This window comes from Anabas testudineus, chromosome 22 (assembly GCF_900324465.2).
Source record: "Anabas testudineus chromosome 22, fAnaTes1.2, whole genome shotgun sequence".
NCBI lineage: Eukaryota > Metazoa > Chordata > Actinopteri > Anabantiformes > Anabantidae > Anabas > Anabas testudineus.
Window position 1 is genome coordinate 18016109 of NC_046630.1, and position 16392 is coordinate 18032500.

General features: G+C 41.3%; 1 protein-coding gene across 2 annotated transcripts in view; it reads left to right on the plus strand.

Moving 5' to 3' along the window:
• The window catches only part of LOC113148157 (ras-related protein Rab-27B-like), a 37519-nt gene that overhangs the window by 3430 nt on the left and 17697 nt on the right, over positions 1 to 16392 (plus strand). The window contains exon 1 of one of the 2 annotated variants that reach the window (XM_026339702.1): positions 15035 to 15455. The exons of the other annotated variant lie outside the window; for it this stretch is intronic. The gene's annotated coding sequence lies outside the window, so the exon portion shown is untranslated. Of the gene's footprint in view, positions 1 to 15034; positions 15456 to 16392 lie in introns of those variants that run through there. 2 annotated transcript variants of the gene reach the window in all.

Here is a 16392-nt window from a genome sequence, read left to right on the forward strand (position 1 = left end):
GCGTGGCTGGAGATGTACTCTTATTTCTGTCAAACAGCACACAGCACAATGCTAATCAACGTATCCCCTATGAATTGAAACCATCATTGCAGACTCTGAAAACCCATGGAGGACATGATGACTGATCTCTTTCATTAATTGATTGATTTTAAAGCTGCTTAGACACTGTTAAATTATCGTGACACATGATAAATAGGTTAATTGAAAAGGTCAGAGGTCAGCTGGTAATGGCGTATTAGCTGCCAGTCCTTTTGAAGCTCTCTGTAGTGTTTCCAGTTGTCCTCTGGTTCGAGGACGGAGACGCTGTGACTCATCGAGGTTAACAATTTGATTTCAAGTGTCTCCCTCAGTTCGCCAGTCAGCATCTATATTTTACAGCCGGATAAACAGCGGAGGCAGAGAGAGGGTTTCAAAGACTTAGGACCAGGACCGTCAACTATGCCGACTCGGTTGAACAACCAGGGAAGAGTTGCACAACAGTTACTGCAGCTTCAGTCTCTTGCATGGTGCATGGACACCATGTGTCTTTAAAACAGCACAGTTGGATACAGAGTCAATGAAACAATGCAATTAGACGCACATTTGCTCGAGGCGCTGGGAACTGAAATGAAGATGCATCTGTGCACATCTGGCCAGGTGCATTGTGAAACAGACTTCCAACACAATACTGTATAAAACATACGGTGTTGACTTGTCCTGCTGCAAAATGCTTATGATTTAAACTGACTATTACAAATGTTGTTGTTTTGATTAAATTATTTTTTCTTAACAAAATATAGACATTATTTCTACATTAGTTAAAAAAAAACCTTGATTTTGTGTTATTTGTTGGCTGACAAATTTACTAATTCAGTATATAGCTCAGGCAATTTATCATTCTCTAGTCCTTTTGTAAAACCAATTCCTTCCTGAACGTTTGAAGAAGAGGAATGAAGAAATAGACAGAGCAGGGATTCATTGTGTGACTGGTGTGGGATCAATCATGAAGACTGTTCTTGTGGACAGTAAATCAGCTCAGCAGTACATTCTCTCCCCTCAGCTGCCATTTTTATCTGCGCTCGTAAATACCAGGATTACTACTTCTCATGATGGGCAAATCCTCACTGTGTAGTGCTGTTTTAATGATGGAGGCTAATGTTGATTTATATCCAGCACAGACACACTGTTGTCTGAAGAGTTTCTCCATCCTATTGTTGTGGTCTCTAAACATCAGATCTAATATCTGCTTCCCTCTTGCCAGTGATATGTGACTATAAAGTAGCGTAACAAATCCCCTGACCACCTGATTATTGGTTGTTGTCAGCTGCATTTTGTGGAATTTTGAACAATTATGTAATTTATTAAGGCAAGATCTGAGTAGGGAGGAGGGTAAGGTGGTTTAAGGCCTCATCACAGTCTCCGCACAGGTGACATGACACCACATGGGCTGCTACTGTACTACTATAAAGACAACTGAAGAGTAAAAACACTCTCAGTGAATGAATTATGTGATAGTTTGAATTGGTTTGAAGTCTTTTTTTTCTCTTATATTGGTCCATAGATCTAAAAGGTGTTTGACAGAGAAGATTAAAGCCGATCAACTGGGAAGCCAGAGAGCTGCGATCATTTTTAGATGAACTAACCACGAATTAACAGACTGAGACCTACATGCTACTGCCAAGAATGCACCATGGGACTGAACACAATCTGCACTTGTCTGGCTCTTTCTCTCGTCTTTCAATCACTTTCTCTCTTTGCTTCTGTCTTTCATATGTTCAACTCCTTTCCGATGCTGACAAAAGTCACAGTGAGTGAATTGCCCCACCTTATGACTTCTGTATTCATTTCTCTTTTTGCGTTTGCAAAATAGAAATGATTCAGTGTCTCTTATTACTTTCTGATGTCCGTTTAGACAGATAGTGAATGCTTTTCTAATACCTTGCCATGAAACAGGCACCTGGAGGCTGAACTTCTGTACAACATTTGTATTATTCTCTAGTTTTAGTGTAAACTGTGACATTTAGATTTTTCTGCACAATATATCTTTGTTCATCATCACTTGCTCCACTTTGATAGAGAGGCCTTGGGTGAGGGCAGAGTGATCCTCTATTAAATTGCTGTCTTGCCATTTTGGGATTTGGTTCCATCCATTTCTTTTACCACACAGCTAAATGAGGGTGCAGCAGAATAACGAGAATCATATGTAAGATGTCTCTTCATCCAGTAATTGTCTTCAAGTTGAAGCTGCATCCCACTTTGTGTTCAGTCAACAACGTAAACTGATGTGAGAGATTAGATGTGAGTGCACCAGGTGGTTCGGGGAACCACTGCTTCAGGCGAAGAGTAGTGCATGGGCAGACTGTGCAGGAGGCAGGACACGACACAAAAAAGGACGCTGCGGAAATCGCAGGGTTTTAAGAGCACGTTGAAGCACCACCAGTTCCATGATAGAAACTTTGTCCCTCTTAAAAGTCCCTTTAATGTCCAACTATTGCATTCTCACATACAGCAGAGACCGTCTCCAGAGTGAGGCAGTAAAATTTAATACAAGATGAGAATTCTTTCATGATAATCATCATTTATTGAATCTGTTGACGTATGATTAAAACATAAAGAGTAAGCATTTCTTAGATGTCGCTTTGTGCTTCGAGAGCTTTTGAATATCAGCTTGTTTGTCCTCTGTTAGATCACTGATTCCGCCATCTTCACTGACACTTTATTCACATTTGGATGTTTTTAGGACGCGTTTATATGTTCTCTAATCAGACTGTGTCTCTACAGTAAAAGGAAGCAGCAGATTAGGAAGCAATTGCCTCTTATTAATAATGAATGTAACCAGCAGCAGTGGATGTACCATATTCACTGGAATGCCACGCTGGGGACTTTTCTGTGTGTGTGTGTGTGTGTGAGAGAGAGAGAGTGTGTCGGTGGTGTTTAGGAGATTGAGTGTTTCTGTATGTGTTTGTGCGGCACAAAAATGGCAGTAATGAAGTTACTGGATTGTTGCTGTGTTTCACAAACAACACATAGCAAGTTTCTACTCAGGGCAGGTCCCACAGCCTGAAAACTCCACACTGCTGCGACTATGTATTGTGACTTTGCTTTTAATCATGTGATAGGTGTAATTTTTCAGTTGAGATGAACACAGGCTGCACTGTAATACAGTAATATATAATGTATTCTGTGAAACATTGGCTATTATAGCACACAATGAGACTGATGTAATTCTGTCTGCACAGCAATACCAGTGTATGTCTTTACTGATGTGGTGCCAAAGCTTTCAACTACTCTGCCCAGCTTTCAGCTTTGACGGTTCTGTAAAATCGCACATATAAGATTATAGAAAACCTTCATTAACCACGTCCACACAAACAAGATCTTCTGCTTGAGGTGAATGTGGCTTTCTCTGTAAGAGCTGCTAAAACACACACACACAACATATATTGGGTAGTTGACCAGAAATCGTTTCTCATTTCATGTAATTTTAATTTGAGGCTTTATTTAGACTGATAGATGGCTCATTAAAGCCTGTCACAATATAATTTATGTATGTTATTGACCCATTGCATGATAAGTGGACATGACTTCATTGTTGCTGACCTCAGTGTTGCCTGTCGTCACTGGGTGTAGCATGATTAAGTAGTGAGTGTGACTTTGACGGTGGACTAAAAACACGACTTTGTGTGTGCACGCTGAGGTATTCAGGGACCATACAGAGCAGAAGATTAATAAAATAAGGACAGTAACTTTTTAAACATTTATTATTGTCTCTGCCAGTAATTTAGCATGGTATAGGTATGGGGATGTGGCATCCCTGCAGCCATCAGCAATTCAGTCTAACCTCCTGTTTCTTCTTCTTCTTGTGGTTAAATGGTTGGTTAAAATGAGGGCACTGCAGATTGCAAACATGCACATGCTGCACATCTGCAAAAAGATTATGGATACTTGAAATCATATTTGACTCATGAGTCAGCATTTGCACAATCCCAGGTACGAGTGAGTAGAAACCAGGGTGAAAGGATTAGTGAAGTTTTAAATGTCATCCATGTCTCCTACATGTCTCAGTAACTTAGTTAGAATTTGTATTTGTTTTCAACTGTGAAACTCAATACAGGCTCTTTTTTTGTTTTAGATCAGTGGTATCTGACTCTTCTTTTGAGTGTTGTAAGAGCTGTGAGGTGTTTTTTATTACTTGCGTTGATCCCTCATCTCTCTTCGCATGCAGAGAGGAGTTTGCTTGATGTACGTCAGAAGTCTCCGAGCGGCTTATTGTAGGAATGACTTCAAGGGAAAACTGAGCCCATTTGAATACGAGCAAACCCAAAGAGAGCTGAGCAAGAGTGAGATAGAGAGCGGGAGAAGCAGCAGGCAAGAATGTGATTCAACTAGAAAATGATAAGAAACAGGGATGAGAAAGAGGGCGATTAGGTGGAGAGCGAAGGACGAGAGGAAACACAAGTGAAGACATTTCAGATTAAAACACATAACTAAATGTCAGAGTGGGAGAGAACAAACAGTACACACTGTTTTATCCACTCACTCACCACTCATCCACTCACATCCAACAAAACAGAGATGGAGTAAATTTAAGAAGAAGAAATCTGTGTACTTAAATACAAGTGCGGTTACCGGTCTGCTTGTTTTTCTTTTAGTTTTCTGTCTCCCCACTTTTCTCAAGCTTCTTCACTGGCAAAGCTGACATGCAGACGTCTGGAAATAAGCAGCAACACCTCACATTACTGTCGTAACTTCAGAGACCTGTGACCGCTGGCGTTCACAGTGACATCAGAGGAACCACTCACCTGTGTTCTTGCGTTATTTTTTTTCCACATGGTTTCAAATAAATAATTCGCTATATGGCCTCGCTGTAATTCAAGCTGTTAAAAGGACTTTGTTTTGTCTGCCTGTCTGTCGTCCTCTCACTGTGCTGTCATTGTGCTCAACACACACACACACACACACACACACACACACAGACACAGGAAAATGGGAAAAATTGTCTGCAGCATCTTCTTAAAGTCTGTGAACCGTGCGTCCAGAAGAGTAATCGGATTAGTGATCTGCTGCGTGTATGCACTCGGATTTACAGTAACCAGGTCACTACAGAAATATGTTTAAGGGATTTCTTGAAAATCAAGTTACTGGAAGGAAAACAGTTGGGTCAAATCAAAATTGTTTTATACCCCCCCCCCCCCCCCCACCCCCCCCCCGAGGATAAACGCTACATAGAATGCATGGCCAGGGATGGAGGGGCGTTCAATGCGTGAGGAAAGGGGGAGTGACGGAGATGAGAGAGAACGAGATAAAGCGAAGGAAAAGAGAAAGGGCTAGTTGCCTGGTGACAGAGGCAGAAGGAGAGAGAAGGTGAAGAAAACGAGGAAGAGGAGGAGGAGGAGATGTGTGGAGTTGTTTTCCAAGTGCAAAGAGTTACTGGTCACGATGCTACATCTGCTGCTGCCATCCCTCCTACTGTGTTATCTCTGGCTCTCTCGGAGGATCAAGAAGAGGTGTTGGCTCGCAGCTCTCACATGTTGGGTCTTTCCGAGCAATTGTTGTAATTAGCTGAAGAATCGGCGCGGCGTGTTGACGCCGGCTTGGTTCTGTTACGCAGTTCATCTGTTTATTAGAACACACGGCCAGTTTGAATGTCGAGGGAAGGGCGGCAAATGCACAAATAAGAAGGTGGAGCGCGCTCCTGATTCAATTATTTTTAATTCTAATTGTTGTAATTAGTTTGTTTTAATGCCAAATATGAGTTTTCCCTGTCAGTCAGCTTGTACACTATCACACACTAAACAGATACAGAATATAGTCACCCCGTATGCCCAGACGAGGCCGTGTTATATGTCCAGGGCTCATTGATGTGCTGGAATCATCAGTGAACCAGCATTTGAGAACTTCTCAAATAGACCTTCTAATAAATGTCCTAAGTGGGATCCACTGATTCCTATTCTGTGTTCACCCTGTTATCTTCTCTCTCTCCTCCTCTTCATCATCGCATTTCCCTCTTAATGCCTTTCCCTCACAATCATTTCTTTCCTTCATCAGACACTCATTAAAGTCACGGCGATACCGTATTTACCTTCAGATGAATTAAATATTCACATGCGGCAGCGTCGGAGAAGCAGTCAGACTCATTCTGCTCTCTGCACGGTTCAGAGGAGGAATTCATTATTTATGGCTGTGGTCATATAGAGCTGGATCCGGCGGGACTCCCTGCCGTTTCCAGCTATACATGCACACTTCACTTGTTATTTATTCATCCTGCAGACCATGGAAGGATAACATTTGTAATACATGTGTCCGTGTTGGAAGAAAGTGGAGAAGCCTCTTCCTGTGATGCAGATGTTGTACATATAAACATGTATGATCTGAAACCAACTTCCTCTGCAGTAGTTGTATGTGGAGTGGTGATTTGTGTTGCAACAGTATTGTTTTTATTTTTTTCAGACATTTTCAATGCAGCACTTTTGACATTTGGTGTGTTTGGGCTCCCACCCTTACTAGCTCTCATCTATTCCAGCTCCTTGACACGGACCTCGAGTCATAAGAGCAATTGTTTTTCCCACCTCGAACACAACATGAGTCCCCCTGTGACCAGAACCAGATGGGTCTCGTTGCAGCATCGCACTCTGCTCCTGCTTGTGCGCCTTCCCCTCGCCACCTCCGACATGAAGTTGTCTCTCGGTGAAAGATGGCGGATGTGTTCGGTTGAGGAAAAGATCAGCGCCTGTGCGTTCTAGTAGTAGGATGGCGCGTCGGGCTTACTCATTTCATTTGTTGCCATAAACTTCAGACTTGCTGCCATGATTCACAAGTGTGACATCACTGTGGGCTGTGGTATGATGCAGGGTGTGGTGGCAGGTAGTGTTTAGTTCCTTCGCCTAGTTTTTGATCTTATTTTTTCCTTTCCTGCTCTTCTCCCGCCCCTCTCACTCCTCTTTTTTTCCCTCCTTGGATAGATAGTGTTGTTTTCTCCTCCTCCTCCTCCTCCTCCTCCTCCTCCTCCTCCTCCGGACACTCGTGACTCACACACGGAACTTCAGCTGACGTGACTTTATTATAAGTCAAACAGAGGCGTCTCTTTCTCTCTCTCTCACACACTGAAATATCGTCAGCTGCGAGTGTGTGAAGTGTGAGCAACAATTAGATTCACTAGTAAATAACGAAATCACACGCGCACAGGAAACGGTAGCATGTGGCGCAAGATGGCTCACGGCCCCCGTGTGACCAAATAAAAATAAAATAATCATGTATGTTGATCTCAAGTATCCCTCTTCATCTGTTCTTCATTCTGACTGTTAAATGCTAACACCACAGGGCCACACACACACACACAGACACACACACACACACACACACAGACACACACACACACACAGGCATCTGCTGGAGGCTGGAGACTCATACATTTTTAAAGAACACAGTTGATGTCGGCCTCTTCCTCCTTTTTTTTCTTCCTCTTCACCTTCTTTCTTTTTTCTTTCTGTGTTTATTTGCTAATTTAAAGAACTTGAGGTTGAGGTTTTTATTTTATTTCATCTTTTTAGTGTTGTCAACCACAAGATTATATGCAGGGCATGAGCGCTTTTATGCTGAACAGCAGGGCATTGCCTTGTTGCCTTTTGCGGACATCCCTCCCAGAATTACCAGGAAAGAGATCAAGTATATCTGCTCCTTCTTGTCTTCTTGTCTTTTGCCTTTGTGAGAGCGTAGGTCAAAACTAAATGGACAAAATTGCGCTCACACAGTTGAATCCGTGTTACCACAGGTTCCTGGAGGGACTGACGGCACAGAAGTTCATATGACCATCAAATATTATCAGTTTCAGTTTTTAACGTGATTCTTCAAACACAGCCGATGACAACACTTAAAGTGCTGTATACACACCATCTGTTGTGATGCTTCCTCAGAGACGTTCTGAATCAGTAGAATCCTGTCACTTGTCTCCATTAACGAACTTGTTGTTGTTGTTGTTGATGTTAAAGAAAACAGGTCACAATAATGACGCTGATCAGTCGCTGCCATTTCTGCTGATCTGCAGACATCAGCACGGCCTGACGAGGACGACAGTTAAACTACAACGGTCTCTGTTGTGCTGCGGAAAACAAGCAGTGATCGTTGAGTCACATTTTGCCTGTGTGTCTAAACAGTGTGTTTGTTTTTTTCTGTTTATTTGTCTCTTGCAGAACATCCTTTTTCAGAAATGATGTAACCAACTAAACTTTTTTAGCAGCTTCAGCTATATTCATGTAAACATTTAGTGTTTTCAGTGTTTTCAGTCACCTCCTGAGATAAAGCTGGCATCCAAAAATAAACTTCATTGATTCCTAATATTAGAAAATCATAATTAACGCTTATCCTTTTGACAAGTGAACTTTGATGAGCTTCAGATTCCAACTTTATTTACGGCTCAACTCACAAAACGTCCTGCAGTGTTCACTTGGTTTTAAGGAGGAGCTGATTTCATTTTCTACATCTCAGAACATCCTGGAGGGAATTTGACCACATCTGGCACAAACTCATGCATTAACTTATTACTCTGCAGAGCCTTCAACCACAGTGAGGTAATGTTAGATTTTTAGACCAAAGTGACAGACTGACCGTTTATCCTTTATACATCTGACCCTGGCACTTTTGGTTTTTGTGCTGACATTTCAGCTGGTGACCTTTGGCTTATAAGATGTCAAGTTTGTCAACCTCATTTGTTGACCTCACACAACAAATGAGGTCTTTGTCTTCTGCTGATTGTCTGTCCCTGGGTAAACAGTATTAACTAGGGTGATGACATTCCTGCTGTGTTTTTCACAGGCCTGTAATAGAAACCATATGACTGACCGATTGTTTTCCACCTTCAGCTCAGCTAGGAGCTCACTGGTCGTTCTAGTACAAAATCTTTCTGTCATTTGTCAGAAAGAATTTTCTTGTCCACATGGCTTAAAAAAAACTGTAGATATGTAGAAATGTTCCTTTTGGAGAATCATAGCTTCTTGAAGTGGATGACCTTGTGACCTCCTCCTTCCACGCCCTGCTCTTTGTGTGATCTTTACCACTACTGGGGAGGGTAACAGTGCTGCTGAATGTGGAGGACAAAAAAGAGGTTCTTTTGTAATGCTTTCTCGGCTGGCAGCCATCCTTCTGGTCTTTTTGTTCATAGCCATCGCACTCTTCTGCAAACTTGCGTTGTCGAGATCAGACTTTGATGGGCATTAATTTTTATATAGGAAATGTGTCACATCTAGAATTGGGTGATTTTCCACCATAAGTAAAGGGATAAGTGTAATGTCAGTGTCTCGTTTGTTTGATTGGATTCCCTTTATCTATGATTTTGTGTGAAACACCACAAATCACATTTAGTGTAATTTTTACCTAGAAATAGAGAAAATGATAAAGTCACAAGCTCAAACCATTCAAAATGTAAGCATTACATGTTTAATCATGTTTTCCCTTTGATTTTCCCCGTGCTGTATCTCCTTGCTGAGATGATTTAGTACTGCTTATGACAAACTTGCATACTCGACTTCAATCAGTGGCTGCTGACACCAGCTTTCACACTTGTTGCCCACCAGCTGGGAGCTTTAGGGCTTGCTTGATTTGTTCATATAAATTACTTGGAAGGCCCAGTGTGTGTATATCATTCCTGCAGCCTGCAATGAGACTTCAAGTCAGCAGAAATAAAATGCACAGGCACTTTCTTTGCACAACTTGGTGCACGCTAGTGTTGACAGTTATGTTAAAAGCAGAAGGTTTGACAGGTAAACAATTTGTTAACAGTTATTGTGATTAAAACACTTTTGGTTCTGCTACCGTCCATTGTCCACACTTTATGCTGTGATGTGTGTGAACGAGAATGTGTTGATTTAACATCAGTGACAATTATTGTCTGGTGGAATCATTGCTAACAGTGACATGCTGTGCTAACTGGCTTAATGTCCAGGTTAAATGAAAAACAAACTTCATAAATACATGATGGATCCTGTCAACGTGAAATCACTACATAACCAGCAATATGTGGATGTGTCATGACGCGATTCAGTTAGTAACATGCCACACAAATTGATAGCATGTCTCCTAGCAACACCACCTCTCAGTTTTCACTCAGCTGCTGTCATGGGAAACACCCATCCCGAGCCTGTTTCCATAAAATAGGTAAAAATTATTTTCTTACCCCTTTGTAAAAAAAAAAAAAAAAAAAAAAGGAAAATGATGCACAAAAGCTGCAGCCTCCTCGGAGTTTGTACTTCATACACATAAAGCTTTCAAAATTCCTGTTTCAAAATTCCTGTTTGTGTTTGGCTTTGTTTGAAATTTTGCAACGTCTGATGGAGGTCAAATCAATCTGTTTATAGGAAATTCTGCAAAAACGTAGACTGTCTGCCTGTTTTTAGTGCCAGGCAGATATGCAATATATTGTAGCTGCACACATATATACATACTTGCACACGCACACAGAAATAGACACACTATTCCCAATATACGCATTTTGTTATCAGAATTGATGGCACCAATGGCGTGACCACTGGACCCTTTTAAACTGATTGTAGCTTTGTGTGTGTGTGTGTGTGTGTGTGTGTGTGTGTGTGTGTGTGTGTGTGTGTGTGTGTGTCTTCGTTGTGAGCATTAGCACTCAATCTGAACTCATTTCCATCTCCAGTGTCTTCGTTCTGTGCCAGACCCATCAAATAAGCGCTTCTCTCATGGTTAAGTGGGAATTGTGGGAATTGCTGTCACCGACTCAGAGCGTGTTTAGGCTTTATGTCAAGGCCAGATTGGTTTGGACTGAGTTGCCCTTTTCACACTGAGCCAATGTTTCCCAGCATCTGTGCTGCTGATGCTGGAGGCAGAGGTTGGTGTTGTTATTGATGCTGATTTGATGGAAGGCAACACACAGACACACGTATAGTGTCTCTGCACATAAGGATATAAAAAGAAGTGTGTAATATTCAAACACAGGGATGTGAGCGAATGCATTGTCTGAGTAATTCCACTCCGGTGGCCTTTCACATCTCAGCCTGGATATTTTCCTATTAAACAAATCATGTGGAACAGAATGAAGAGGGAATTACACATGGCATGCAGTGATGTCGCTGTCCTGCTGCCGCTGCCATAGTGGATCTCATCAATAAGACAAGACGCTAACGTCACTGTCAAACCTTCTGCTTCCAGTTACAATTGTCAGGTTGGAGTCTAAAGGGGAAAAATCTGTTATTTTTTATTCAATTTCAATGTGAAGATTTCCCACACTAGTTGTGTCAAGCTTTCACATACGACTAATAACCTTCCCGAGTGGATAGAGTTTGTGTCATGGAGATGGTTCTGTTTGTTGTCATATGACCTAATGTTAGTGTTAAATTTCATGACAACAGGTGATTGTACTGTATATATGGGCTGTGACAGACATCACTCCCTCTGAAGAGGATTTATTAACCAGTCAGTGATACACTCAGAGGATCTTAAGAGGTGATCTAAAAACAAGAACATGTACATTTAGAATTACATTGTGAAAATATTCCCAGGCCTGGCCCCTGACCTTGTTGGCATCCTAGGTGTCTGAAAGCTGTGATGTTCAGGACATGAGGGTGTCATGTGCTGGTGATAGTGCTCTGTAAAAAGTAGCACACTGAAGACAGTATTAATGATACGCACCTACTGACACATAAGGGTGACCCACTGAATAATGTTGGTGTGCCCAAGCTGCCTCCTCTTGGCATTTTGCGCTCTAGATAACCAGTCCTGTTTATTCCAATTATAGTCAAACTACCCAAATATCACTTGTTCTTGGCCACAGAGGTTGTGCATTATGTCTTCTGTGCCACTTAAGAATGTTCTGGAGTCGATGAGAGATCTTTACTGTGTATTTTTTTTTAGTTGTGTGTGTGTGTGTGTGTGTGTGTGTGGCTTACTTATTCATTGTTTATGTAATTTGCTCATGGTGTCCTGACAACAGTGAAGCTCCGGGTTCATCCTCAGACCTGCTGCTACATTTAAAATACGTCCACTTTATACTCTTGGAATCTCTGCGTAACAGTTTCATTATGGCTGTACTGATGACTGGTAATAAACTCTGAAGTGATCATACTACATAGGATGATCAGCTGTACATCAGTACTGATGTTTCTACAAAACCTTGCATTTCATTCAATTTAATGATGTATTTATCAAGACTCATTTACAGTGGCAAGAAAAAGTATGTGAACCTTTTGGTATTTAATGGTTTTCTTTATTATTGTTTTATAAAATATGATATTTCATGTCTTTATTGAGAAGAACCATAAAAACTTCATAGTGGAAAAATATGTGAATATTCTAGCTCATTCTTTCTGCAGAACTTCTTTAGCTCTGTCATATTCTTTGGACGTCTCATGTGTGGCTCTCTTCAAGTCGTTCCATAGTATCTATATTGGGTTGAGGTCTGGATTCTGACTTGACCACTTTGTTTTTCTGAAGCCATTCTGTTGTGTGTTTTGGGTCATTGTCCTGTAGCATCACCCAGTTTCTTCAGAGTTTCAGCTGACGTACAGAAATTCTCACACTATCCTGAAGAATTTGTTGATAAACTTGAGAATTCCTCTTTCCCCCAATCACTGGAAGCAGGCCCAAATCATGACGTTTCCCCCAACAAACTTTACAATTGCAATGATGTTTTCATGATGATATTCAGTGCCCTATTTACAGCAAATGTAGTGCTGTGTGTTCTTTTAAAATAGTTCTTAGTTTCATCAGTCCACAAAACATTTAGCCAATACTGCTGTGGAGTGTCAATGTGCCCTTCAGGTGTGCAGCAATGTTCTTTTTACTAAGCAGCAGCTTCCTTTGTGGTGTTCTGCCATAGACACCCTGCTAGTTCAATATTTTACCTACTGTAGATTGTTATTATTCCAAGGGTTCAAAAAATCATTAAGAAATTGCTGCGTGCTTTCCTTTCATGTGGTGTGAGCATGAAGCAGAGCCTAAAGCAGATGCCTTATGACAAAAGAATGAGAGTTGGCAACCCTACCCAAATCAATTATTGTAAACAATATTCAGACACTCAGCCGCTCTGCAAGCTGCCAGTCAGAGCCGACAGTTTCACCCAGCTGTTTTACTACTCTAATGGCACGTTATGGTCGGAAAGTGACAGATAGGTTTTAGAGTTAATGATGTTTGGAGAAGGTGTCAGTAGATACTATAGTTTTTAGTATGCAAACACACACACAAAATACCAGGATTGCCAGCACTGAACCCAAACTGAACCTGGTGGCTTCAACTACAAATTGTCATTAGTTACGAATTTGTCAACTGCATTGATTGAGATGAACAAATGTTAAAAAGTGTTTACATATATATATATATATATATATATATATATATATATATATATATATATATATATATATATATATATATATATATACAGACAGACAGACAGAGACACACACACACACACACACACAGTGTAGATAGAAATGTCTTGGCTCTGTCTGAAGGGTAACAGGAAGAAATCCTCTCTTCTTAACACCAGATCTGGCCTTGTATCCTTTAAAGAATAGAAAAGAACACACAAGAGACTGGCTGCAATGATTCATTTCTGATGTAACAGAATATTGTCTCTTGCTGTCAGTGTTTCATTGCAGAGACAGCAGTAGATCTTGTTTTGTCATGGTAACTGTCAGTGTTGCGGTTAGGTGGCCTTTAACGTCGCCTAAAGGTCACAGACACGAGCTGCATGATGCTTCATCGTGTGGACACATGGAGGCTCCTAACCAGCTGAGACGGAGCAAGAGCTCCAGCGTTTTCACTTTATTTAAAGGCGCTTCTCCTGCTGCATCTTATTTCAGTTACCTATCATACACCATTTGTATTTTTTAATTTCTAAGACTTAAAGTAATATTTAAATGAATGAAAACAGCCTCTGCAGTTTGTTGTAAAATGTATATTTTTTAAACTAAAATTATGAAAGTTTCTTAAAATTGACACAAAGATTGAACTGATGTCAAATGTACACAGTCCACCTCCAGTTGTCTGTTACGGTGCAGGATTGTACTATCTTCATTTTGGACAGGAGCGGTACCCTCTGTATACGAGTTAAGCATGCAGGCCTGTGCCTCCTGGTCAATCTCACACACTTGTTGAGGATATGCTGAAGGATGACTCATCTCAGTGTTTTTCCTCATCTCTGTGTGTATGATGCTTTGGTGCCTATGATCTCTCAGATGTGTATTCAGCTTTGTAATCAGGGGTTTATGTACAGCAAGAGAAGTTACTTGGATCGTTACCTCTGAATATGAAATCAGAAACAGCCGGGCCTACTCACCATTTTAATACATGCCACAGAGCATAACAGGATGTGTTTACAGTAGTTCGCCTCATTACATGGTCTAAAATGCCAGAATCATGACATCATACTTGTTTATACAAGAATATGTGAATACAGTACTCTTATATAAAAGGTACTTCACACATTAACCCATCTATAACAAACATTTTTAATACATATATATATATATATATTTGACATAAAACAAAAATATAGCTGTTCACTTAAACCTTTATGTAATGGTGAAAACATCCAGGAGCCTCCTGGTTTTCTGTGATGTCAAATATTGAGCCTGTCACAGAAAAGTAAACTTAATTTGCAATACTACACTGAGAACGAGTAGCTCTACCCACTGATCCACAGAATAAACATCAATTCCTAACTATTTGTTTTAGTTTATTCTTAATCCATTTTGAAGTTGCAACATGTAATAGAGGTAATAGAGATAAAACACCGAATGCGTTTCCCCCATTCATGAATTTACCCTGTACCATTTATCACCTACTTCCTGTTCAACACACACATTTCCTCCTCCAGCATGACCTGAGGCTGCTCTACACCACACTTGCTGATAAGGGTGTGTGTGTGTGTGTGTGTGTGTGTGTGTGTGTGTGTGTGTGTGTGTGTGTGTGTGTGTGTGTGTGTGTGTGTGTGTGTGTGTGTGTGTGTGTGTGTGTTTTCAGAGCTAGCTGACTGTGTAGTTGGGCCCCACCCTCTCTTTACACAGGAGCAGTGAGAGAGAAGAGAAGGAATTAAGGAAGATGGAAAAAGCAGACTGAGAGAAAACGGTGAAACAGGATATGAATCACAGGAGGGAACTCAGCAGCCAGCTAGTTAAAAACCAGTTAACAACTAGTTCACCAAGAAGACAACCAGACTCTAAAAAGTTAGTTGGTGAAAGTTGGTCAGTCAGCCAGTTAACCACTGAGACACTGAACCATCCATCCATCCCTGCAGCAGTCAGCTGGTTGAAGAGGGGAGTGTCTTTCTGCTCGGCTGCCTCCAGCTGATTTATAGTCAGTCACCCAGTCATCTGGTGATCGAGCCACCCACTCAGTTAGTCAGTCAGACAGTCAGTCAGACGGTCAGTGCGTGTAGATGTAGGGCTGCTGGTCAGTTCTGGACATCTTGTATCTCCCTCAGGATCATACATCTGAATCAGCTGAGGAGCCACCGAGAGGTAAGGAGCAAATAGGCTACAAGCAAGATGTTTGTTTGGACGTCTGGTCGAGTGTTTGACAGAACTGCTGACTTCTGGAGGCATGTGACAGCCTGCAGGGCAGGGTGAGCTAGGACAGCTGGAAGAAGATGTGTGCACATGTACAGTTGGAGACACAAGCAGAAAACTAGAGACGGCAGTCGTTAGCAGGGAAATGTTATCAGTTCACGTGCGGCCGTGGAATGTGATCACACCCTTTTCTACAAGTTGATAACTGTTGGCGTGTTGTTGCACTCAGCTGCATCATCCAGCCAGCTCATTGTTTGGGCTCCGAGCGGTGCACCAGCAGGGATGGTAGCTGCTCATGAGTCTTCTCTTATGTTCAGTCTTATGTTAGGTGCGGGTAAAAAAGCTTATGGCTGCTGTTTTACTTTTATCTAGAGCTAACTTGTTTTAATCAGAACACATGGCTCCGATTGTATCTCTGGCTCTTAGTTCTATGGTAAACGATGTCAAGAAATAACTTTCCTTCATAAAAAATAGACACTGACACAATTTGAATCATTTCATTGGCTGAATCTGAGCAGGGGGCCCACTCCTAAACACTGGCAGCCATACATACCCATAGCATAACACTATGCTTTCACCATGCTTCAGGATGAGGTGCTGCTCTTTGGATCATGGGTTCTCTCTTGCTCAGGTCACTTGCCATCATTCTAATGCAAATGTATCCTTGCCTCACCGGACCATAAGATGATATTCCAGGCTTTTTATGTTTTCTTACTCTGAAGTGTTCTCTTAATTGCTGACTTTGACACAGATTCACCTCCTTGAGTGTACTTCATTTTGCCAAGTTTTAAATGGAGGAATAGTTCTTCTGTCATCAACCTCAGTTATTTTCCATAGTGATCCTGGTCTTTTGGTTCTTCTGAGCTCACCAGTGTGCTCTAGCTTGAGG